General features: G+C 41.6%; 1 long non-coding RNA gene across 1 annotated transcript; it reads left to right on the top strand.

Moving 5' to 3' along the window:
• The first annotated feature begins 4,923 nt into the window (after positions 1 to 4,923).
• LOC120320717 lies at positions 4,924 to 8,072 on the top strand. The gene is made up of 2 exons (XR_005560243.2): positions 4,924 to 7,693; positions 7,745 to 8,072. It is a non-coding gene; the product is annotated as an uncharacterized LOC120320717 (long non-coding RNA).
• Positions 8,073 to 13,313: the final 5,241 nt, after the last annotated feature.

Below are 13,313 nucleotides of genomic sequence, written 5' to 3'. Positions count from 1 at the left end.
AAGCTACTTAAACTGCGGCTACCTAGGAAGGGGGGATTTAAGGAACGACTCATCTTTAATTGGCAGTCGACATGCAACAGTTTCATTTTTCAATGTTAACTGTAAAAACAAACACGTTATCCCCCGGCCGTTGTATACAAATCAATTTGGCATCGCATCGCCGGATCGAAAGGACCACACTGGGCTAGTGGAGTCAGGAACTTGGAGAGCCTAGAAGATGGGAACTTACCTGGAATTCAATTAAGCCGCCCCAAATGAATCCTGCGTGAATCGAACCAGCCCCCAGCACTGCCACGAACCGATCTCAGTATCTCAGTGTAACTGCGAACCCATAATTAAAAAATTTTAGCTCTGGTTGAAATTAATTTTGAATATATGCTGGCACTTGACTTGGACATGGACGCTTTTGATGCCGAGCCGCCGTGCAAATTGCCTAGCCGAGGCATCAACTCCCGGCCATGGGAACGGGGCTCACAATCCGAATAAGAATCAGAATCAGAATCAGAACCAGAATCCTAGAGATGGCATGAGATGAGATGAGATGAGTTGGCCTGACGCGCGGATTAAGTTGAGCATTCAAATTGAAACTGACATCCTCGCCAGGGCACAGTGATCTGCACTGCCACGACGCACCACTTCCACATCCACTTGCACTTCACACCGCCAGTCGCTTGTCAACGCACCACCTCGCACCACCGCTCATCAGCAGCCGGCCAGTGGGTTCTTGGATAGCCACTTGGATGGTCGTAAAGAAAGAAGGGAAAAAAACAGAAACCCTGGAAATTAGTTACATTGTCTGGGCTAATAAAACACAGTGCCAAAGTCATAAAAATGCGTTCTGCAGATCGCGTTCTCTGCATTTAATTCCATTCCTGCCTGCCCAACTTCAATGCCAAATCCATAATTAAATGCACATAAAAGGGGGGAGACCCCTTGATGGTTGCAAAATATTTGAAAACGGCGCTAATTCAATTAGACAAAGGCACTCAACAGGCGCAAATGAGAGCCAAGTGTTGTGTGTTGTTCAGTGGCTTCTGTTTGGTCTGTGCTTGCGCTTGCATTTGACTAATGCCTACGTGGCGGTGTAGGAGGAAGTGGTCCGGCGGTTATGCAACCAGGTCAACAGTGGCACGATTCGCCAAGCTCTGACTATGATGAACACCTTGTCCGAACGCCCAAACAATCCATCAACTGACTCCGCATAAGAGCTGCGAAAATAGTTACCTTTGGCGTAGCACTTAGTGGGTTGCGAAATGTGTTTCTCGAAGTTCCGAGAAAGATTTCACGTTTCCTCAGCTTGAAATTGGTGCACTCAAATTAGTGCACAATTATATTTAATATTTGAAATAGCGTTGTTCCGTCTTTTGTGCGATTATATTCTTTTCAGTTCAACTGGCTTTGTTTCCTCACCATTCAGTCTTCTTTTGAGACGACTGCTGACCTGATAGTCTGTTCTAGGTGCTCATTAAAAAAATCACCAACCGTTGGCTTTTTATTTGAATTCATAATAAATAAAAACTTATCATTGATGTTCGTAAATTTTTCATTAGTCTTTGTTAGGTTAAAATGGTGACTCATTCAATAAATGTAAAGTTTAAACAAATTACGAAATACAGCACATTTAACTGGGTGCGTCAAGTTCATGTAGAGTAACCTTCAAAAATGTACTTTTTATACTTACAAGTTTCCCCACCTTAAATTAATCATGTAATGACAAATCACATTTTCCAAATTATTTATATTTGGTTACCACCCGCTGATGGTTCTTGACAGTCATTAAAACTTCTCCATAAGTAAAAACTACTTACTGAGTCATAGTCTGTAGCTCAAATAAAAGTAAAACCGCAACTTAACTTGTTGCAGTTTCTTTTACTTGCGAATTTGCAGTGTCTAATGCAATTTAATGATCTGCCAGTCAAGTGTGATGTCATGGCATCGATTGTAAATACCACGAATGAAATCGAATGCCAAATTTTGCCACAGACACGGTCCGTAAGCAGATGGTTATTTATGTTGTCGGCATCTCTGTGTCGGTGGATGGACACCCACGTAGGCGTTGATTTTAAGCTGATTTCAAAGCCAGACAAATGTGCGGCTTAACGAAAGAACGGAGTTTTGCACGCCCAGCGACTTAAAGCGAAATTCAATATGATTTTTTGCTAAACATTTTTTTGGTCATTTTTGTTGTGTCAGCGCCAGAGTCAAGTTCGTTGCTGAAGTCTTTTGTCTGGGTGGGGCAAGTGTGTGAAGTTCTCGAACCACTAATTTTATGTAAGAGGTTTTTACATTATATTTTTGTTAAGCAAATGTTTACTTTTTTAACGTTTTTTAAATTATCGTCCTTTTTTTTTGCCATTCCATATCTTGTTTCTATAAAAACTCATTCGTTGCGTCAGCGCGAACAAGTCAAGTTCGTTGCCTAAGTCTTTCGTTTGAGGCCGTGCAAACTCACCACAAAGGAGAGTGAGAGAAAACGCGAGAGCGTAACGCCAATTGGAATTGTCAAAACAGTGACGTCACGGCTGTAAACAACACTCGAAAAACCAAAACAAACCGATGCCGGCCACGTGATTATGGCCAAGTGAAACCTGTTTTGGCGAGCGCAGCTTTCCAGCTGGAAGTGTTTGTTTACCTGGGAGAGCGGATCGCTGGCTCTCCGGCGACTCACGTGCTGCGGAGGCCGCCTCTGCAATTTGTGCATTTGGTCAAGTTCAAGTGTGGTGGCTGTGTGGTGGGTTTCCTTCGCCGGTTTGGGCCAACTTATAATCTCGGCTTAGAGGCGCGCGCGCTTCAGTTTGGCTGCGAACTTCAACGTGCGAGGAGTGACCGTCGCTAGCGATCTGTGTTCCTTTTGTGGATTCTGTGAGTGGACAGCTCCCCTCGTATTACTCAGGGCATCTCGCTTGCACCCGCTTACGTCGTCGTCGTTCGTTGACCGCCGCTTACGTCATTTGGTCGCTTACGTTTCGGGCTCTTTGGGGGTTTCGCTGGGTTTGTTGGGGCAGTGCCTGGACAACTTGCCGCATTCCGAGTCGCGCTTAATAACCAGCCAAGTCGTCTGCGCGCATCGTCGCACGGAAAAAAATTCAAAGGAAAATCTCGTCTTGCAAGAAAATAATTTCTTGTGTGCGCGCTTTACTGAAAGTTTTCCAAATACCACAACTGATATTCAATTAAAATAATTAAATCGAAACGTTTTTTAAACAACTGAATGTTATAGCCGTGTGTTAAATTATTTCCTTAAAAATTTCTGCAACGCTTTTAACATTGAAATGAACAATGAATTGAGCAAAGTAATAATTATTTTGTTAAAAATATACATGATATAATTGTGACTTTAAAATAATGAATTATTCTTAATGTGATAAATTGATAATTTTTTAAAAAATTTTAATTCAATAATAAAGTGATTAAACCAATCAAGGAATAGCCTTTTTCTTAAACTTAAAATTTGCCGCCTTAAAATTTATGTAAGCATTCAAATGCTGTTGCAGTGATAAAATTTTAAAAACATTTTCAGTTTTTCCCATTACACAATTTAAACATTTTCGGAAGTAGCGAGTCCGAAAAATGTATTAACAATAAAATTAGTTGCAAATTACTTAAATAACAAACTTCAGCGAAATCGTTTAAGGCAGTATTTTGTCGCTACCTATATACAATTAGCCAAATTGGCAGCAATAAAACAAATGTGCAACAGCAAGGGAACATGCAAAACCTGCAGTATCGAAACACAACGCCAACGCAATCAAAAGCCAACAACTCTATAAAAGAAACGAAAACAGAATAAAAACGCGAGCCAACCAGACAGAGCACGAGCCTTTTGGCATGAGCCTCCTCCAAGTCTGAATCTGAATCTGAATCTCAGTCTGGGGCTGATGCTGAGGCTGAGGCTGAGTCAGGGGCTCGAGCTCTGACATGGGTTGTTCTTTGGACTCCCTGCCACCTTGGAATAGGCAAAATTAACTAAATTACAACATCAACATCAACGGCAGCAACTGCAGCAACAGCAGCGAAAACGAAGCTGCAGCAAATTTGTTGGGCATGCAAATTTATGTGTAAGTGAACAGCAGCAAAAGAGGGCTCTTTGCTCTTGGCCTGGCCCAGCAAATAATTGTGTTTAAATAAAGTTAAGCGCTGCTGTTGCTGCTGCTGCTGATGCTGATGCTTATGCTGATGCTTATGCTGATGCTGATGCTGACTACAAAAATCTCGACTGGTGGACAGTGGCCAGAACTTGGATATCGGTGTTACCTCGGCATTAAGCCATATCCGGTTCGAGGGCTCCGCGAATAGTACTCTTCTGCTCGACCTGTCTAAATTTAGCACTTAATGAAGCTGCTGCTGCCGAGCTGAGCTGAGCTGAATTTGCCAATGCAAACAGATCAGCGCAATTCTGGCACTGGCAATAACTCATCACAATTGGCAAATTAAACGCCAACACAACAAATGATCGTGGCAACGGGCCAGTGCAATTTGTAGGGGTTTTAGAGCTCTGAGGGCCAGAAAACTCAAATGATAAATGTTCGCCCCTCGCTTATTTATGGCCACTCCAATTGAGTGCAATTGATTTTTGCCTGCGTTGGCGTTGCATAACCACAACCAACAACTCATCCTATTTGCAGATCTCTGAGAGACAGAGAACGTGAAGTGGAGAAAACTGCCTGAAACCAATATCAGAGTTGCCACAGTACTTGGGTTTTTAGTGTGTGTGTGTTCTTCCCCAAGTGCCTTGTGCACTCGAAGTACAACGAATAGATATATATATATATAATATATATAGTGCATATCGTGTAGTGACAAATAATACAAAATATAATTGAATAGCTACGAAAACCCCATCTCAACCAGGCCAACACCTTTTGCTTTGCGGAGAAATGAGTAACAACAAATTTTTGGTAAGTAAATCTTTAGCCCAAAATTAACCACAAACAAGTTTCAAATGCCTTGAAATACGCGTACTTTGATTGCCAACATATTTATTGCTTTTCAATCTACCTAATTCAGATTTGATTGGTTTTGTGGTATTTTCAGCAGTGTGGTTTTAGCCAATCAACTTAGCAAACACTTTGAATTAATAATAGACATTAATTTTTATCGCTCCATTTACGGCTTATTTGGGTTCTTAGAATAAAATGATTTTGGCGGTTATTTAATTCAGTTACTACACAAATAAGGAGAATTTATTTTATTTATTTAAAAAATATACAAAAGTGTTAAGCTCTACATAAGCAGTTGGCTGTTCAAAAACAATATCTTATGAAGAATCTGATCCCATTGATTAACAGACTCATTTATTTAATTACCGGGGCAATTATTTTCAATCAAGATATATTCAAGTTTTCTTTCTGCTCATCAGCTGTAGTCTAACAATTTTAGTCAGATTCACATGCTTCCTAAGTCCATATATTTATAGATATATGTATTTTTTGTTTTAGCTTTTGCTGTTCATTGATGTGAGACGGTAATGTCTACCGCCCATCGAAGGTCGAACAGTAACAGCAAAATACTTGAGGGCGGCAAATGAGATACAAAGTTGCATGTTTTTTCAGCACCATTATTATTTATACATTTTCGACAAAACAATTATTTTCGTTGTTGAGTGGGGATTTAATATGAATAGGAAGGGAAAAAACTCCTGGGTCAAGATATTTATCTTTTAACGATTGGTTTCTCAGCAACAGCAAACTTTAATTTATTTTGCTCATGACTGCCTTTGTTTACTATTTAGTTTTATTTAACATAAAATATTTCAAGGCGTGTTGATATTTGTTAAACTCGCTTTGACAGCATTCAAAATTTGCAATCGGTTTATGCTTTTGACGCTTTCGGTTTTCCACTTATTTTAAAAAATTATTTCACACAAATTTATTTGTGCCCTGAAGTCATGTCCGCATTCGTTTAATTTTCGGTAAATCTTTTCAAAGAGCTAGCAAAATTCTGCGTCTCAGAAAATGGCAAACAAATGTTTGCCGTGACGCCTGAATGGCCACAGCCTTGAATATAAATCACAAAAAAAAAATATATATATAAATATAGCTAATCGGGGCTCGGCACGATACGGCAATAGCCACAGCAGCCGTGTAGAAGGTTCGAACCAATATTAAGTAATTTTATTATGAGAGGCAGAGGCCTCAAAAGTAAGTGTATTAAAATAAATTACAGCGGCTGCCAACTAATTGAATTCAGCGCAGCCTCCTGCTAGGTCACGAAGGAAGAGAGACATCACTTTCAACACCTCGAAGGGCTCAGTCCCAGACCTGGTATCTTTATACATGCACTCGCATATATATATATTGTAAAGTTCGCTGAACATAATCATTAAGCGCAATTTACCTACAAAGTCGCATGCCGCCAACATGGCCCGTGCAAAATTATTATTACCATACGCCCCGGCAGCAACTGCAGCCTGAACCCGAGGCACAGACACAACAAAGGGTATACTATTCCAATCCATTCCATACCATATCGTATCGGTTCGGGATCGGGGCAACGGGCCACCAGGCAAGCGAAACGAAAGACTCGAGGCACGAACTTGACGTGCTCAAATCCAAAGTGTGGCAAATCAGCTGGCTTAAATCGACCTGCATGCCCGCAAATACAACTAAACAAATAAATACTTAACATCGGCGCAACAACGGGGGAGAAAAATACACGATATTCGAAATATAAATCGTGTGGCTTACATGGAGACAAGCCAAGTGAAAGCTGTTGGGCTGGGCTCTTTACGAAACTGTCTGTAGTCCGGGTTTTTACTTCTTCGCCACATTTCTGTTTTCTTGAGCACATAACAGGCAACTGTCAATAAATAATCAAAATAAACCCGAACCGCAAGTCGAAATCATTTGCTAAGTGACTATTTTTGGTAACTTGTCGCTTGTAAAAATATTTCAAAGGAAGTCCACGCGTTTCACAGCCAAATGCAGTGGGTATCTCAAGTATTTCATGAATTTGTGAAATGGTTTGGTGGCTGAAAAGTGATGCAATAATTTGGCTAAGTACAACGCCCAAAATGCAATTGATATGACTTTGCCAGTTGTGTACAGTCTGCGCCCAATAATGCAATATTTTATTACTCCAAGAAATAGATTAAGGAGTTCACAGCTTAATGATATGCATCTGGTCTTAGGGCTAGCGCGAAAACAAATTAAATTAATTCCCTAGCAATAAAATTGCCTCGACTTAGTTGAGGGTCCAATAAAAAATTTACTGCTGTGGACTACCCTAACATTAAAACTTTGTCCCAGGCTGTAAATATTTTACAGCCAAACTCCCTTTTTCAAGAGCAGTGTTCTTGGGCTCCTCATTTCAATGCAAGTTTGCTTTCTCACAGGAATTTTTATGTCACCTTAAGTGTTTCTACTTCAACACAAAGCGTCATGAGATCATCAAATTTATTCCGCTCGCATCATGGCAATCGGATCTTAACTGCCCGATCTGAGCCCATTCACGTTTTCGAGGAGCTGCGAAACATATGTAAAATACACAATCCTATTAAAAGCTTTCGATAAGTTGGCGATGCGAACAGTACAAAAAATAATATACGAAAAATAATACGGATACATTTTGTTAATGGAAAATGAATGGCAGTCCAACTCGCACTCCCGCGGCCTAAGAATCTTTCATTGTGCGTGTCTTTGAACTTTCGCTTGGATCGATTTCGGCGAAATTCGTGCAATTCATCATGGCCAAAGTAGAAATGCTATTGACAGTAATTGCGTTTAATAACACTAGCAATTTACAGTTATGTGTGAGAGGGTCCAGAATGCCGAAAGGGCAACGGGCAATAAGCATTAATCATCGGCCAGCCAAAGCAAACTATTAAAGCAGCTTAAACAGCCCCAGCGAACCTGACCGGACCAGCCCGATTCGATCGCATCGTTGCTAGGTAACTTATGCAACAATTAAGTTTTATGCTTTCCATAAATATCCAAGCAGGCAGTCCAGTGACCAGTGTCCAGCTGGAGCCACTGGCTTCCTCACCCGCCGTTTTCTGTCTCATCGCATCGATTAAACTAATTAAATTGTCATAAAGTTTGTCCCTGCCTCCCAGAGGAAAGTTCTTTCAACAAGTTTGTGTCTTAAGTCTTTTGTATGTCTGCAAAATCAACCTCGAACTTCGCTCGGCTGGCCGATCTGCCATCTGGGCCATAATTAAGGTCACCGAAAATGTGATTAAAACACTTATGGCCGGCTTAACCTGTTCGCATTTGTTTAATTATCTTAGCAGATGCGTCAGTAACCTGGTCAGCTGTTTCTGAGCTGGCTTCTAATATGCGAACAGATTTCTCGCTGCTCTGTGTGCACTGTCGATTTATAAAATCTACTCAAGGCAAACAACTTTGGGGGTATGTCTCGGGCCAGTGTGTGTGCATTGATTTCATTCGTTTCTTATATGCAAATGTTTGTTTTTGGCCAAAACCAGTTTGGCATTTGGCCAGTTACTCTCGCCCTGCTGTTCTGACATTTGCGAACGGAACAAAGCCTTCATTGGCACCGTTTTAATAGCGATCATTTTTCATGTATACAGTGAATTATCCACCCACTTCATATCAGAATCGTAACTGTAAAGTTTTTTGCTGGTCGCGGGAATTAAAGAATAAATAAACTTCAATTTCTTGATATTTCCAAATTTAAAATGTAGGTGATGATTTCACAATTCACAATCATTGTACAAAAATTTAATATAAATATAAACGGAAATAAAATCATTGAAAGTCTTTTGATATAAGGGACTTTGGAAAGCTGTAATTGCGTTTTAAAAAAATAATATCAAATATTTAAATTATTGAACTCATTAAAGCCTTTTTAATACCCTTGGGGCTTGTTGTATTTCTTAAACCTCTTAACATTTTACACTGCATTCGCATAAACTTATATTGCTATCTGGAAACCTATCGATGTTACTGGAATTTTTATGGGAATTTCCTGTTTTCAATATCAAGATTTCCAAAGCCCATAAAAATATGGCAGAGAGTTTATGGATTTTTCTAGCAGATGCCCGATGCAGTGTTGGTCATCTAAACCAAATATGACGCCCACGTCAACAGACTGCGGCTTGGACCTGTTGGCTTAAAAGCAAAAATGTATTAAAATCCAGGATAGGGCTTTTTATGGAGACATCAGCTGGGGAGCGGAGTCGTGGGAAGGAATCTTACCATAAGCACACCATTATCACGATGATTAAAACTTATTATTGGCCGTGTATTACTATTATTAGTAGACAGACAGTCAGGGCGGTTACACGCACGCCGAGCCTGTGGGATCGCATCGAAATCCTTTCATATTTCCAACCCAACAACAGGGCAACCAGCACACTGCTGTATGCATATTTTTAAAACAGGCAGCGCGCGATTGCGGCCCGAACATGTTATTAATACGTAGAAACAAATAAGCAAAAACAATAAGAGTGGCGAGTGCCGGGTTCGGCAAATACTTGGCCAAAACGCGTTACAATTCTGCGGGCAGTATTGCGGCTACACCCAGAAGAGGGTGGAGAATGTAGCTGTGGGACGGCGGATGGCGGATGGCGAATGGCGGATGGAGGGCAGGAACTGGGTTCAGCCGCACATTCACCTGGAGCTGGGCACGACGTGCCGCTTTGGCCATTGTTTGTTGCAGTCTTACCTTGATGGTCGTTCACTCCTCGGCCTCAGCTGGATGTGCAACAACTTTTACTACTAACACACATGTAGGGGAGATATCGCCTCGACTTTCAGCGCGCCATCAAAAAAAATATGAGCGCAGTGCTGCTGCTGTACGAGAGAGAGGAGCACTAAAAATCGCTCAATAATATGTACACTGGCCATAGCAATTGAGCCAACTAGTTGGCCCGCACCGAGGATCTGCGGATCGGGGAACCCACCAATATACCCAGGCCACCAAGCCACCCCCCCAGCACCCGGCCTCCTCAATCTGATAAATAGAGTGGTTCACAAAATGCTGCCGCCGTTGTGCCTGCCGTCCTGGGCCATTTGATTGTTGTTGCTGCTCTTGGCCGGGCCAAGCCTGTTTTTGTTGCTGTCGGTTGTTGGCAATGTTTGCCAATAAGTTTTTGCCCCGGCATTGCTTATCACGATTTGTGGCCATATTATTTCAGTACTTTTTCAGTTTTTTTTTTTTGTTTTGTTTTTTTTTTTTGTGTTTATAGCCTGCCTACGTTGTCCGTGGTCGTCGTGTTCGATTCAGGCGGCCCTGCATTTTTAACGCATATTTTGTAATTGTTGCCGCCGTTGTCTGTTGTCCCACGTTGACCTTTTTGGCGGATCCATTTGCATACGCACCATCATAGCAAAACCCGCGGAGCAAATCAAGTTCGTTGGACACCGCAGTTCATTGGCCCATTGCAAAGGATTGCCGCTGGCTGGCTGTCTAATTACAAAATGAGCTTTTCTACGCCTTTTCTGCCTTTCAGCCTTTTCTGCGCCTTCACTCCGCGCTCATAATTACCAGCAAATGAATGTTATAACCATAAAAATTAACTTTGCCCGACGCTCGAGTTATGCTTCAGTTAAATTCCTTTTTGTTTCTAAGCGAAGGCCAGCGAGAAGAACTCACAGTGATGATAGAAGACGAGATACCCAAAGTATTACGAGGGAAATAAATGTTTCTTTCTTTCATTCCAGGCATACTTGGGAAAAATGTTAAGTACCTATAAATGGGAAACAATTTTTCCACAAACCATGAAATGCTTTATTTAATTGAAAATTACGGAATTAATGTATATATCTTTTTATGAACAGAAAATGTATCATTATTATAATATTTCACAATTTATGATCAAATGTCATAGAATATGTGTTATTAACTTTTTGACCGTCTGAATTTAAGACGTTTAGGGTTTTGGGAAATCTAGCGTATAATTATCTTTAGTTCATATTTTTGAAGAACATTCTAGTTCCTATTCTCTATTACACCCTCATCTGAACCTCACTGTAAAAACTTCTTAATCATGCTGCGGTTTTTGTCTCTTGGGGAGCTCTGCTTGGCTGGAAGTGCTCGGTTCTAATTATTTACACGCTCTGCGCATGCATATCACTTACCAGTTTCTCGTTACCAGTTTTAGTTTTCCCAAAACCAAGTGGCTCGCTGCCCTCGAGGCAAGTGTTTGAAATGTTGTACAGTTTAGTGGCGTCAAACGCTTCGCTGAAGATGCTTACCAGCAGAAGGCGTGGCCCCGGGGGCGTCGAGGGGCCAGGGCGCAGTTACTGCATTAGTTACATAATTCGTTTACCGTTTCTCTAGCCGTTTGATTAATTGGTTAGAAGCCAAGAATGCTGCACGCTGTCGCCGTCTCTTTCTGATAATTGTGCAGTCGTCTGTAAATTTATTCAAGTTTGTTGCCTAAGTCTTTTGTTCTCTAACTGTTCTAAGAGCAGTTTTGCGCCGAGTCATTTAAGCAATTTGAATCTATTAAATCGGAAGTGAAGAGTACTTTTTACCAAGCCAATACATTGAGTGCAGATGGGTATTATGTTTGCAAAGTTGGAAGGGAACCTATATATACTCCTGTAAAAAATTGTATTTGCTCTTTGATTAACAACCCGTTTTATAGCCCCCGCACATACTTTTCACATAAAACTCTCATTTCACAAGTTCGCTGGCCAAGTCTTTGCATTGTTTTGGCCATAAGGAAATGCGCCGTATTTAACTGGTAATTACATGATCCACATAATCACTGCCATGCATTCCCGAAGATCCCACAACAAAGTGGGCATTTATATTCTAATTATGCAGGCACTTCCATCGAAAGTCACGCTACTTTTTCTCACTCTCCGCTTGTTAGAGTCGCCCATCAGTAGCAGAGCCACTATACTCGTAACAATAAAACGCTGATTAGGCATTTTTCAAATGGGAAACAAACAAATTCTAACCGATTTTCTATTGGCAAGAAGTGAATGTAGCGGAGGACTGTGGAAAAACCGGCAATGTCATGCCTTAAGTTGCTACCAGACAAACACGATCCCGAATACCGAATACCGAATCCCAATCCCGATCCCGATCCCAATGATGAGGTTGATGATACCCCGAGGAGCAAGTGTTGTATCTATGCCAGCAAAACGGCCAATTTTCCATGGCCATAGCCAAGTGCCAAAAGCAACAACACTACGGGAGATCCTCATTGTTTGGGTCTTTTTTCCCTCAATGCTTCCTCACATCCTTTGTTGGCCATGATTTTGTATATATATATCGGTGTGTGCGTGCTTCAAAGGAATTTCCATAACCGCTAGCATTCCCTGCGTACGTGTGTGTGTGTGAGTGTTTTCCCCTCTAATGGCCAAAACACCACAACATCCAGCTCGTAGATACTTCTTTTAGTATCTTCTTGGCATGCCTTTTGCTTTCGGTACGTAACGAAATTGAGCGCAAACAACAAACAACGAAGGGGGAAAAGCGGCGACAGGAAAATAGACAACACGCGAAACCAGTTTTTCCTTGATTCTCTTAGCTAACCGAACACAGCAGAAGGTGCGTGCAGGAAAAATCAGTGGAAAATGCAAAGAGTTCTGGCACCACCGCGACGTGACCCGCTCAACCCCTTTCGTCCGGTTGACATCAGGGTCTAACTTACGCATTTTTCAATTATCTCATAGACGGCAACATCATCGGCCGTTGTTGCAGTTGCAGTTGCAATTGCATTCCGCGTCTTTGGAGCGGTGGCATGTGCTGTGTGCTTGGTGCTTGGTGCTTGGTGCCATGTGCTATGTAGGTTGGTGTGGCAAGCAACGGTACTCCGCCTGGCGGCGATCTTTTCGGCCCCAACCGAACCCAGCCAATTTGCAAAAGCTGGCAAGCAACGCGCTCAACAGGCTCATCACTTAGCCATCTAATGTCTAACTGCGCTGTCAGCCGCCAACTTGTTTACGCTCGCTGCTCTCGGCAGTTGGTCCACCCTAACTGCAAGTGGTGCCATCACCTAGTGCATAAATTTAAGTTAAGCTGGGTAAGCTAAGTTTCTAAAAAAAAATATGAATAATATTTTCTTTTATATGTAGACCAAGCAATATGAATAATACAGTTAATGATTTCCTTTCATATGCTTAACAAATGAATAGAGTATAGATGATCCTACTATCTACCAGCCTATGGCTTTATGTTGCAGTTTCAACTTTTGCGTTTCGTACTTTGCATTCTATTTAAGCCAAATGTCGCCTCGTCCGCGTTGGCGTCAAACTACCGTAGTGGCTTTCTGATTTTTGGGTCAGCTGCCTCAGCACGCGCTTCGCATAACGTCATCGCTCTTGACGTGTGCAACTTATGCAACGCCGGGACAGCATAAATCATATTTAATACTGAATAGGGCAAATAGAGGC

Source organism: Drosophila yakuba, chromosome 2L (genome assembly GCF_016746365.2).
Source record: "Drosophila yakuba strain Tai18E2 chromosome 2L, Prin_Dyak_Tai18E2_2.1, whole genome shotgun sequence".
NCBI classification, from domain to species: Eukaryota; Metazoa; Arthropoda; class Insecta; order Diptera; family Drosophilidae; genus Drosophila; species Drosophila yakuba.
The sequence above is the reverse complement of the archived record's forward strand: the minus strand, read 5'-3'. Positions and strand labels throughout refer to the sequence as shown.